Here is a 10447-nt window from a genome sequence, read left to right as displayed (position 1 = left end):
TTCTCCGACGCCAACAACCCACCCGACACCCGAAACAATCAGGCCTCCACCTCGTCTCCACTTGTGATGTTGTGGTCAGTGTAACGCCCCGGATGTGATTTATCCAATATGTACTCCAACTCTTGCCGTTTCCGGTGTTAAGTTATTTTATTTTCTCGGGTTCGGGTTTTTGTCTCCGTGTGTTGTTGTCGTTGTCATGCATCTCATATCATGTCATCAGGTGCATTGCATTTTCATATGTGTTCATCTCATGCATTCGAGCATTTTCCCCGTTGTCCGTTTTGCATTCCGGCGCTTGGTTCTCCTCCGGTGGTCAATTCTACCTTTCTTTCATGTGTGGGGATTAAACATTTCCGGATTGGACCGAGACTTGTCAAGCGGCCTTGGTTTACTACCAGTAGACCGCCTGTCAAGTTTCGTACCATTTGGACTTCGTTTGATACTCCAACGGTTAACCGAGGGACCGAAAAGGCCTCGTGTGTGTTGCAGCCCAACACCCCTCCAAATTGGCCCAAAACCCACCAAAACCTCCTTCATCATCTAGAGCGTTCGATCACGATCGCGTGGGCGAAAACCGCACCTCATTTGGACACTCCTAGCTCCCTCTATGCCTATAAATAGGTCCTCCTCCGAAAATCCGGATCTCTCCCCCGTCCAAACCCTAAAATCGTTCCGCCGCCACCGGACGTGTCCGTCCGCCACCGGACATTTCGCGCTGCCGCGCCCGGCCAGTGGCTGCGTGCCACGTGGCCTCCCGCCACCCATCGCCGCCCGCGGCCCGCCGGGCCCGAGGAGAGCCCCCGCGGCCCGGGTCTTCGTGCGCCACCGCCCGAGTCGCCTTCTTCGCCGCGCCGCCCGGTATCCCTCATCGCCGGTTGCCGCTCCGCCTCCACGGAGATGGAGCCGCCCCGCCGCCTCGTCGCCGGAGACGACCCCGCCACCTCGGCGCCGCCCCGCACCTCCTCAACTCCGGCAGCTGCTCCCGTCGACGCCGGCGAGAGCTCCGGGCGGTCCGCCAAGCCCGGTCGTCTTCCTCCTCCTCCGGCGCCCTCCAAGTCCCACTCCGGCGGCCCACCTCCGAATCCGGCGAACCTCGGGAAACGTGCCCCGGATCTGGATCTGAGATCCCGTCTCAGTTGACTTTTCTGCCTGAAAACCTAATTATTTGCTCATGTTCATCGCATCGTAACTTTGCATCCGTAGCTCCGTTTTGGGCATATAGAATATCAAAATGTTTGTCTCAGAGAGTACATAATTTCATCTCATTGCATCATTTTCATTTGAGTTCATCTTGATTCCCGAAATGCTGTTAGAAGAGTGCTATTTGAGATAATTGTCAGATCTGCTGCTCCAATTAGATATTTGTCATTTTTGCCATGATTATTGTGTGCATGATATGCCCATGAGCTCTACATATGTTTTGTTAAGGGTTTTTCCATCTATCCAGAGGTGCAACCCATGTATTTTTGTGATGTGTGTGGTGACTAGCACAAGCTTGCAAAGTGAGGCATTTGTTAATGCTGATTTCAGGGACTTAGCATTTCCACTAAGTCCTTGACCTGTTTATCTCATATGGCCATATGTTCATGTTGTTTCCTAGTGATGCATTCCTCTTTTGAGGATGATTTGTTAATCTTGTAGTGCTCTATCCATCCATGTCTTTATTTGAAATTATGGAGCACCCTAGCTTGAGTCAATCAAGCTCTACTTTTGTCATTTCGTGAATCTGGGCAGATTGTCTACTTGTTAGCGATTTTGCCGAGGATGTTGTAGTTGATCCGTGCATGCTATGTTATTGTTCTTGCCATTTATAGCTTGTATTTTGTGTATTCTTGATGGGTGCATGCTTAGATTGTCATGACTTGCTCTGCTCTGTAGTGAGTGCATCGAGCTCGTAAACATGCCTACTTGATATCTGTTTCAGCATGCTCCAGTTTTCACTAAGTCTGAGAACTGATTATGTTTTTGCCACGTTCGCATGCTCGCAAATGTATTTTCTGATCCCTTTTGGCTCAAGGTCACTAAGGGACTTTTGTTAAGCTCTATGAGTAGCTCCATGCCATGCTTTACTTTGCCATGTTCAGGTTCTGTAGCATATTGTTTTCATGCTCCAAAGTGTGCTATCTGATCTGAAATTCCAGACAAGTGTTAATTTCACCAAGTCTAAGATCTGTTTACCAAATGCATTTTTGCCATGCTTGTTTGAACCTGTTAATGGATGAATTGGCCGTAGCTCAGTGCTAGACTTTTGTTAAGCATCTTGAATGGATCCCTGCCATGTATTTTGATGCCATGTTTGAGTGTTGTAGCATGTTCATCTTGTTGCATTTAGATGGCTACTCGCTGTAAATCACAAAACGTGGTCATATTTGAATTGCTTGCCATTTCCAAACCGTAACTCCGATTTCGGCGTTCCTTATATCGTTTTCAAGCGATTTTATCTCATCTTTCCAGTGGCACACTTGGATTTCCAAGTTGAGGCCAGGTTCATGCATTCCTTATCAAATCTTGCATATGCATCCCGCATAGCATACCATCCTTGCATCATATTGTTTGAGCTTTGCACGTGGTTGATTGTGTTCCGTTTGCTTGTTTGTCTTGTTTGGGTAGAGCCGGGAGACGAGTTCGCTAACGAAGAGCCCGTTGAGTTTGCTTTCGAGGATCCAGTCAACTCTGACAACCTTGCAGGCAAGATGATCATACCCTCGAAATCACTACTATCTTTGCTTTGCTAGATGCTCGCTCTTTTGCTATGCCTATGCTACGATGCCTACCACTTGCTTATCATGCCTCCCAAATTGCCATGTCAAACCTCTAACCCACCATGTCCTAGCAAACCGTTGATTGGCTATGTTACCGCTTTGCTCAGCCCCTCTTATAGCGTTGCTAGTTGCAGGTGAAGATTGGAGACCGTTCCTTGTTGGCACATTATTTTACTTGTTGGGATATCATTATATTGCCATGTTATCTTAATGCATCTATATACTTGGTAAAGGGTGGAAGGCTCGGCCTCTCGCCTAGTGTTTTGTTCCACTCTTGCCTCCCTAGTTTCCGTCATATCGGTGTTATGTTCCCGGATTTTGCGTTCCTTACGCGGTTGGGTTATAATGGGAACCCCTTGATAGTTCACCTTGATTAAAGCTTTTCCAGCAATGCCCAACCTTGGTTTTACCATTTGCCACGTAGCCTCTTTTTCCCTTGGGTTTCCGGAGCCCGAGGGTCATCTTATTTAAACCCCCCGGGCCAGTGCTCCTCTGAGTGTTGGTCCAACCTAGAGCCCCTTGCAGCGCCACCTCGGGGAAACTTGAGGGCTGGTTTTAGTTGTACGGATTGCTTATCCGATTGTGCCCTAAGAACGAGATATGTGCAGCTCCTATCGGGATTTGTCGGCACATTCGGGCGGTGTTGCTGGATTTGTTTTAACCTGTCGAAGTGTCTTGAAGAACTAAGGTACCGAGTCTGATCGGAACGTCTCGGGAGGAGGTCTATTCCTTCATTGACCGTGAGAGCTTGTCATGGGCTAAGTTGGGACTCCCCGCAGGGATTTGAACTTTCAAAAGCCGTGCCCGCGGTTATGGGCAGATGGGAATTTGTTAATGTCCGGTTGTAGATAACTTGAACCTTAATTTAATTAACATGAATCAACAGTGTGAGTTACCGTGATGGTCTCTTCTCGGCGGAGTCCGGGAAGTGAACACGGTGTTGGAGTAATGCTTGCGCAGGTTGTTCTCTAGTTGCTCGCTCGCGCTTTGCCTCCTCTTCTCGCTCTCTTTTGCGAACAGGATAGCCACCATATATGCTAGTCGCTTGCTGCAGCTCCACATATTTTTCCCTTGCCTTACCTATTAAGCTTAAATAGTCTTGATCGCGAGGGTGCGAGATTGCTGAGTCGCTATGGCTCACAGATTACTTCCAAACCAGATGCAGGGCCTGATGATTCCGCTCCAGATGACGCGCTTGAGCTCAAGTGGGAGTTCGACGAGGACTCTCAACGATACTATGTGTCTTTCCCTGATGATCAGTAGTGGTGCCCAGTTGGGGTGATCGGGACCGTGTCGCATGTTGGGTTTATCTTTCATTTTGGCGCCGTAGTCGGGCCATGAGTGTTTGGATGTTGTAATGCTATTTATGTTCTTGATTGACGTGGCGAGTGTAAGCCAACTATGTATCTCCCCTTTATTATTTATATTACATGGGATGTTGTGAAGATTGCCTTACTTGCGACATTGCTTTCAATGCGGTTATGTCTCTAAGTTGTGTCTCGACACGTGGGAGCTATAGCCGCATCGAGGGCGTTACAAGTTAGTAATCAGAGCCTTCCCCGACCATTAGGAGCCCCCATTGCTTGATCGTTTTTAGCGGCCGAGTTGTGTCTAGAAAAATGTTTTGAGTCATTTAGGAATTATATATCGGAGAGTTTAGGAATTCTTTTTACTCCCCAGTCTCTCATCGCTCTGGTAAGGCATCCTGACGTAGAGTTTTGACTCTTCTCTTCTCAAATTTCACTAAAAAAATTAGGATCACGCGGGTATCTTGGAATCGTTCTGATGGTTTTGTGACGAGAACATTGTCTTGGTGCCTCCTGTCAGGGGTTTTGTGGCAGTGTCCCGGGGAGTTGAGCTCCGAGGTGTTGTCGTCATAATTTTATCGTTGCAGTTCTGGAATACCTGAGTCTAGTACGCCGACATCGAAAATCTCTTTTATGCAGTTCGTTGGTGAGATAACCTCGACGCCACCCAGTACTGGGGTGGGAGTTCGGGATTATCGCCATAACTTGTATAACGGATGCTTTTCAAAGGTTGAGATAGATGGTTTCCGAAGTTTTTTCTCGGTTATGTGTTGAAGGATGGATACAGCTGGATGTAGGATTTGCTAGATTTGGGTGAGATATTATGCTTCCCCTGTATCCCCAACACCTGATTGCATAAGCAGAAAGGTTCGGGAGTTTCATAGGTGGGGATTCTTGTAGCTCTAGTTCTTCTTCCATGGATATTTGGTTTGAGATTGGGATTTCTTACCGAGTATTCGTTCTTGATCCGTACCTCGTTGATTTATTTCTCTACCTAAATTCTAAGTGGCTTCTCAATTTATGGATATGTGACCATTTCAAGAGGAATGCATTCTTTCATTTTGTTCGGATGTGAAGACTTTATGTTGCAATTTTCATTCTCTTGGATTCAGCTTCATTTTATCTGTCTATGTGCTAACGGTGGTCAACCTCTTCAGGATGGCTCCCGCTAAGAGCACCAATCAGAATCAAGATCCGCCACCACCTCCACCTCCTCCGGAGGCAATGCAAGCTGTGATGGCCGCAACCAATGCAAACACACAGTTGATCATGCAAATTCTTCAAGAGCGCAATCAAGCGAACCAAGGCAACCAAGGCAACAATCAGAATCACTTTGCTACACTCAACCAGTTCCTTGCTAACGGGCCAAAGACTTTCAGTAATTGTGTTGAGGCAACTGATGCTGACGATTGGCTCGTGGATCTGTGCAAGCATTTCGAGTGCAGTAACGTCAGGCCTGAGGACTTCGTCAAGTTCGCTTCCTTCCAACTCAAAGATCAAGCTGCATGATGGTTCTAGCAGTACAAGGATTCCAGAGGTGGACGTGTTATTACCTGGGATGAATTCTGTCAAGATTTCAGAGCTCACCATATCCCTCAGAGCGTGGTTGAAAGCAAGCGTGAGGAATTCCGCAACCTGAAGCAAGGCTCTTTGTCTGTCTATGACTACAACAAGTTGTTTCATAAGCTCGCCCGCTTTGCTAAGCAGGATGTCCCTGATGAGAAGAGCATGATATACCAGTTCAAGGGTGGTCTCAGAGAAGAAATTCAGCTAGCTCTTGTTCTCTTTGAGCCCTTGAGGTACGATGAGTTCTACAACATGGCATTGAAGCAAGAGGCTGCTCAACTGAGGTGTGATGCTTCCAAGAAGCAAGTCAGAGATGCTACTCCTTCTTCCTCTACTCAAGTGGCCAAGCAGCAGAAGTATTGGCTTCCTCCTCCTCCCTTCCGTCAGCCGTATCAGTAGAAGAGCAAAGATGGCAGTGGATCTTCCCACCCACCCAACCCTGGCTTTCAGAACAAGACTTCGTCTCAAGCTTCAAGATCGAGTGCTCCGTATCACCGTCCGCTTTCAGAGGTCACGTGCAACAAGTGCCAACAGAAGGGTCACTATGCCAACAAATGCTTCAATCAGAGGCATCTTCCTCCTCCTCCTCCTGTGAGATCGGCAAGTACAGTTGTGGTCAAGCATAACCCCAAGCACGCCAAGGTCAACTTGCTGAATGCAGCTCAGGCAGAGGACTCGTCAGATGTCATCATGGGTAACCTTCCTGTTAACGATATTCCTGCAAGAGTTCTTTTTGACACTAGTGCATCGCATTGTTTCATGTCGAGACCTTTTGCATCTAAGCATGATTTTGTTACTCAAGTGTTGTCGAAACCGTTGGCTATTGTCTCTCCGGCCCGTCAAATGACATCTCGAGTATGTGTTCCGGATGTTACAATCACTTTGGGTGACTATAAGTTCTTGTCTTCTCCAAATGCTCTTGGCGACTCGGATATTGATCTTATTCTCGGTATGGATTGGCTTTCTAAGCACAAGGCGCATCTTGATTGTGCAGCCAGGCAGATTCAATTGACTCATTCGTCTGAGGATGTAATTGTCTTTGCCGCTCGTGATGATACCATCCGTCTGTTTTCTCTCAATGAGAAGGGTGAACTGGATGCTATCTCGCAGATTCCAGTCGTTTGCGAATATCAAGACATCTTTCCAGAAGAGCTTCCAGGAATGCCTCCGCACCGGCTAGTTGAATTCGTCATCGATCTTGAGCCTGGCACGGAACCAGTGTGCAAGCGTCCTTACAAACTCGGACCTGAAGAGTTGAAGGAGCTGAAGAAGCAACTCATTATTCAAGAGATAATGGGTCTCATCCGGCCTAGTTCTTCTCCGTGGGGTTGTGGTGTTCTTTTTGTGAAGAAGAAGGATGGAATGGACCGACTTTGTGTTGATTACCGTCCATTGAACAAGAAGACCATCAAGAACAAATACCCACTTCCCAACATCAACGAGCTGTTCGAACAACTCAAAGGTGCCCAAGTATTCTCCAAGCTTGATCTCCGCATGGGTTATCATCAGATTCGAATCCGTGAGCAAGATATTCCCAAGACGGCTTTCAGGACAAGCTATGGTTCATACGAATACACTGTCATGTCTTTTGGCCTCGTCAACGCTCCTCCGACTTTCTCTCGCATGATGAACTTCATCTTCAACGCCTACACCAATGACTTCGTTTTGGTCTATCTCGACGACATTCTGGTTTTCTCGAAGAACAAGGAAGATCATGCCAAGCACTTGCGTTTGGTGCTTGATAAGCTCAGGGAACACCAGTTCTACGCCAAGTTCTCCAAGTGCGAATTTTGGCTCGACGAGGTTCTTTATCTTGGTCATATTATCTCAGCCAAGGGCATTGCGGTGAATCCTGAGAAGGTGTCTGCAATTGTGAATTGGGAACCTCCTCAGAACATGAAGCAACTACGTAGCTTCCTCGGTCTCGCAAGCTATTGTCGAAGATTCGTTGAAAACTTTTCTAAGATCGCGAAGCCTCTCTCAAATCTTCTCCAGAAGCACATCAAGTACGTTTGGTCTCCGGAGTGTGACATTGCTTTCAACACTTTGAAAGAGAAATTGATCAGTGCTCCAGTTCTGACTCCGCCTGATGAATCCAAGCCGTACGAGGTCTTTTGTGATGCCTCTCTCCAAGGTCTTGGTGCAGTATTGATGCAAGAGAAGAAAGTTGTGGATTATACCTCTCGCCAGTTGAAGCCCAACGAGAAGAACTACCCCACTCATGATCTCGAGTTGGCGGCAGTTGTGCATGCTCTTTTGACTTGGATACATCTCTTATTGGGAAGAAAAGTGGACATTTTCACTGATCACAAGAGTCTCAAGTACATCTTCACTCAGCCTAATCTCAACCTCAGGCAGACTCGATGGGTCGAAATGATTCAAGAGTATAACCCGAGTATCGAGTATACTCTAGGCAAGGCCAATGTGATTGCCGACGCACTGAGCAGGAAGGCTTATTGCAACAGTCTAATTCTCAAGCCTTATCAACCCGAGCTTTGTGAAGCTTTCCGCAAACTTAATCTGCAAGTTGTTCCTCAAGGTTTCCTCGCCAACCTTCAAGTATCTCCTAGAGTGGAAGATTAGATTCACCAAGCCCAGCTTCTTAATGCTATGGTGAAAAAGGTGAAGATTGGGATTGCCAAGAGTCAACCCAAGTACAAGTGCTACCGCCTTGATGACAAGGATACTCTCTTCTTCGAGGATCGTATTGTTGTGCCCAAAGGTGACCTTCGTAAAGTGATCATGAACGAGGCTCACAATTCTCTCCTCTCCATCCACCCTGGGAGCACGAAGATGTATCAGGACCTCAAGCAGGCTTATTGGTGGACTCGAATGAAGCACGAGATTGCTCAATTCGTGAATGAATGTGATGTCTGCGGAAGAGTGAAGGCAGAACACCAAAGGCCAGCAGGTCTCCTCCAACCTTTTGCCATTCCAGAATGGAAGTTTGACCATATTGAAATGGACTTCATGACTGGGTTTCCAAAGTCCAAACGTGGCAATGATGCTATATTCGTTGTCATTGACAAACTCACTAAAGTGGCTCACTTTCTGCTTATCAAAGAGTCAATCACTGCAGCTCAATTGGCGGAACTCTATACCTCTCGAATTGTCTCTCTGCACGGTATTCCACAAGTGATCTCTTCAGACCGTGGCAGCATCTTTACCTCCAAGTTTTGGGATTCTTTTCAGAAGGCCATGGGCACCAACATCCGCTTCAGCACAACTTTCCATCCTCAAACTAGCGGTCAAGTCGAGCGTGTCAACCAGATTCTTGAAGATATGCTCAGGGCTTGTGTGATCTCCTTCGGCATGAAGTGGGAGGATTGTCTTCCTTATGCTGAATTCTCCTACAACAACAGTTTTCAAGCAAGTTTAGGCAAGGCCCCATTTGAAATTATGTATGGCAGGAAGTGTCGTACCCCTCTTAACTGGTCTGAAACCGGTGAACGTCAGCTTTTGGGAAATGACTTAATCACAGAGGTAGAGGAAATGTGCAAAGTCATTCGAGATAACCTCAAAGCAGCCCAATCCCGTCAGAAGAGCTACTATGACAGTAAGCACCATGATTTGGCTTTCGAGATCGGAGATCATGTTTACCTCCATGTCTCTCCTATGAAAGGTACTCGTTGCTTCGGTATCAAAGGGAAGCTTGCCCCTAGATACGTCGGACCTTTCAAGATTGTCAGCAAGAGAGGCGATCTCGCCTATCAACTCGAGCTTCCTTCAAACTTTGCAAATGTTCATGACGTGTTCCATGTCTCTCAGCTCCGAAAGTGCTTCAAGACTCCTGATCGCCAACTTCGAGGACATTGAGCTCCAAGAAGATCTCTCTTATCGTGAGCACCCAGTTGCTATTCTTGAAGAGACTGAATGCAAGACTCGCAACAAGTCAATCAAATTCCTCAAAGTCAAGTGGTCACACCATTCCGACCGTGAAGCTACCTGGGAACGCGAGGATCACCTCCGTTCTGAGTACCCGGCGTTCTTTCAGTCCTAGATCTCGAGACGAGATCCTTTTGTAGTGGTGGAGTGTTGTAACACCCCGGATGTGATTTACCCAATATGTACTCCATCTCTTGTCGTTTCCGGCGTTAAGTTATTTTATTTTCTCGGGTTCAGGTTTTTGTCTCCGTGTGTTGTTGTCGTTGTCATGCATCTCATATCATGTCATCAGGTGCATTGCATTTGCATACGTGTTCATCTCATGCATTCGAGCATTTTCCCCGATGTCTGTTTTGCATTCCAGCGCTTCGTTCTCCTCCGGTGGTCAATTCTACCTTTCTTTCGTGTGTGGGGATTAAACATTTCCGGATTGGACCGAGACTTTCCAAGCGGCCTTGGTTTACTACCAGTAGACCGCCTGTCAAGTTTCGTACCATTTGGACCTCGTTTGATACTCCAACGATTAACCGAGGGACCGAAAAGGCCTCGTGTGTGTTGCAGCCCAACACCCCTCCAAAATGGCCCAAAACCCACCAAAACCTCCTCCATCATCTAGAGCGTTCGATCACGATCGCGTGGCCGAAAACCGCACCTCATTTGGACACTCCTAGCTCCCTCTATGCCTATAAATAGGTCCTCCTCCGAAAATCCGGATCTCTCCCCCGTCCAAACCCTAAAATCGCTCCGCCGCCACCGGACGTTTCGCGCCTCCGCGCCCGGCCAGTGGCTGCGTGCCATGTGGCCTGCCGCCACCCATCGCCGCCCGCGGCCCGCCGGGCCCAAGGAGAGCCCCCGCGGCCCGGGTCTTCGCGCGCTGCCGCCCGAGTCGCCTTCTTCGCCGCGTCGCCCGGTCTCCCTCGTCGCCGG

This window comes from Triticum dicoccoides, chromosome 7A (assembly GCF_002162155.2).
Source record: "Triticum dicoccoides isolate Atlit2015 ecotype Zavitan chromosome 7A, WEW_v2.0, whole genome shotgun sequence".
NCBI classification, from domain to species: Eukaryota; Viridiplantae; Streptophyta; class Magnoliopsida; order Poales; family Poaceae; genus Triticum; species Triticum dicoccoides.
The sequence above is the reverse complement of the archived record's forward strand: the minus strand, read 5'-3'. Positions refer to the sequence as shown.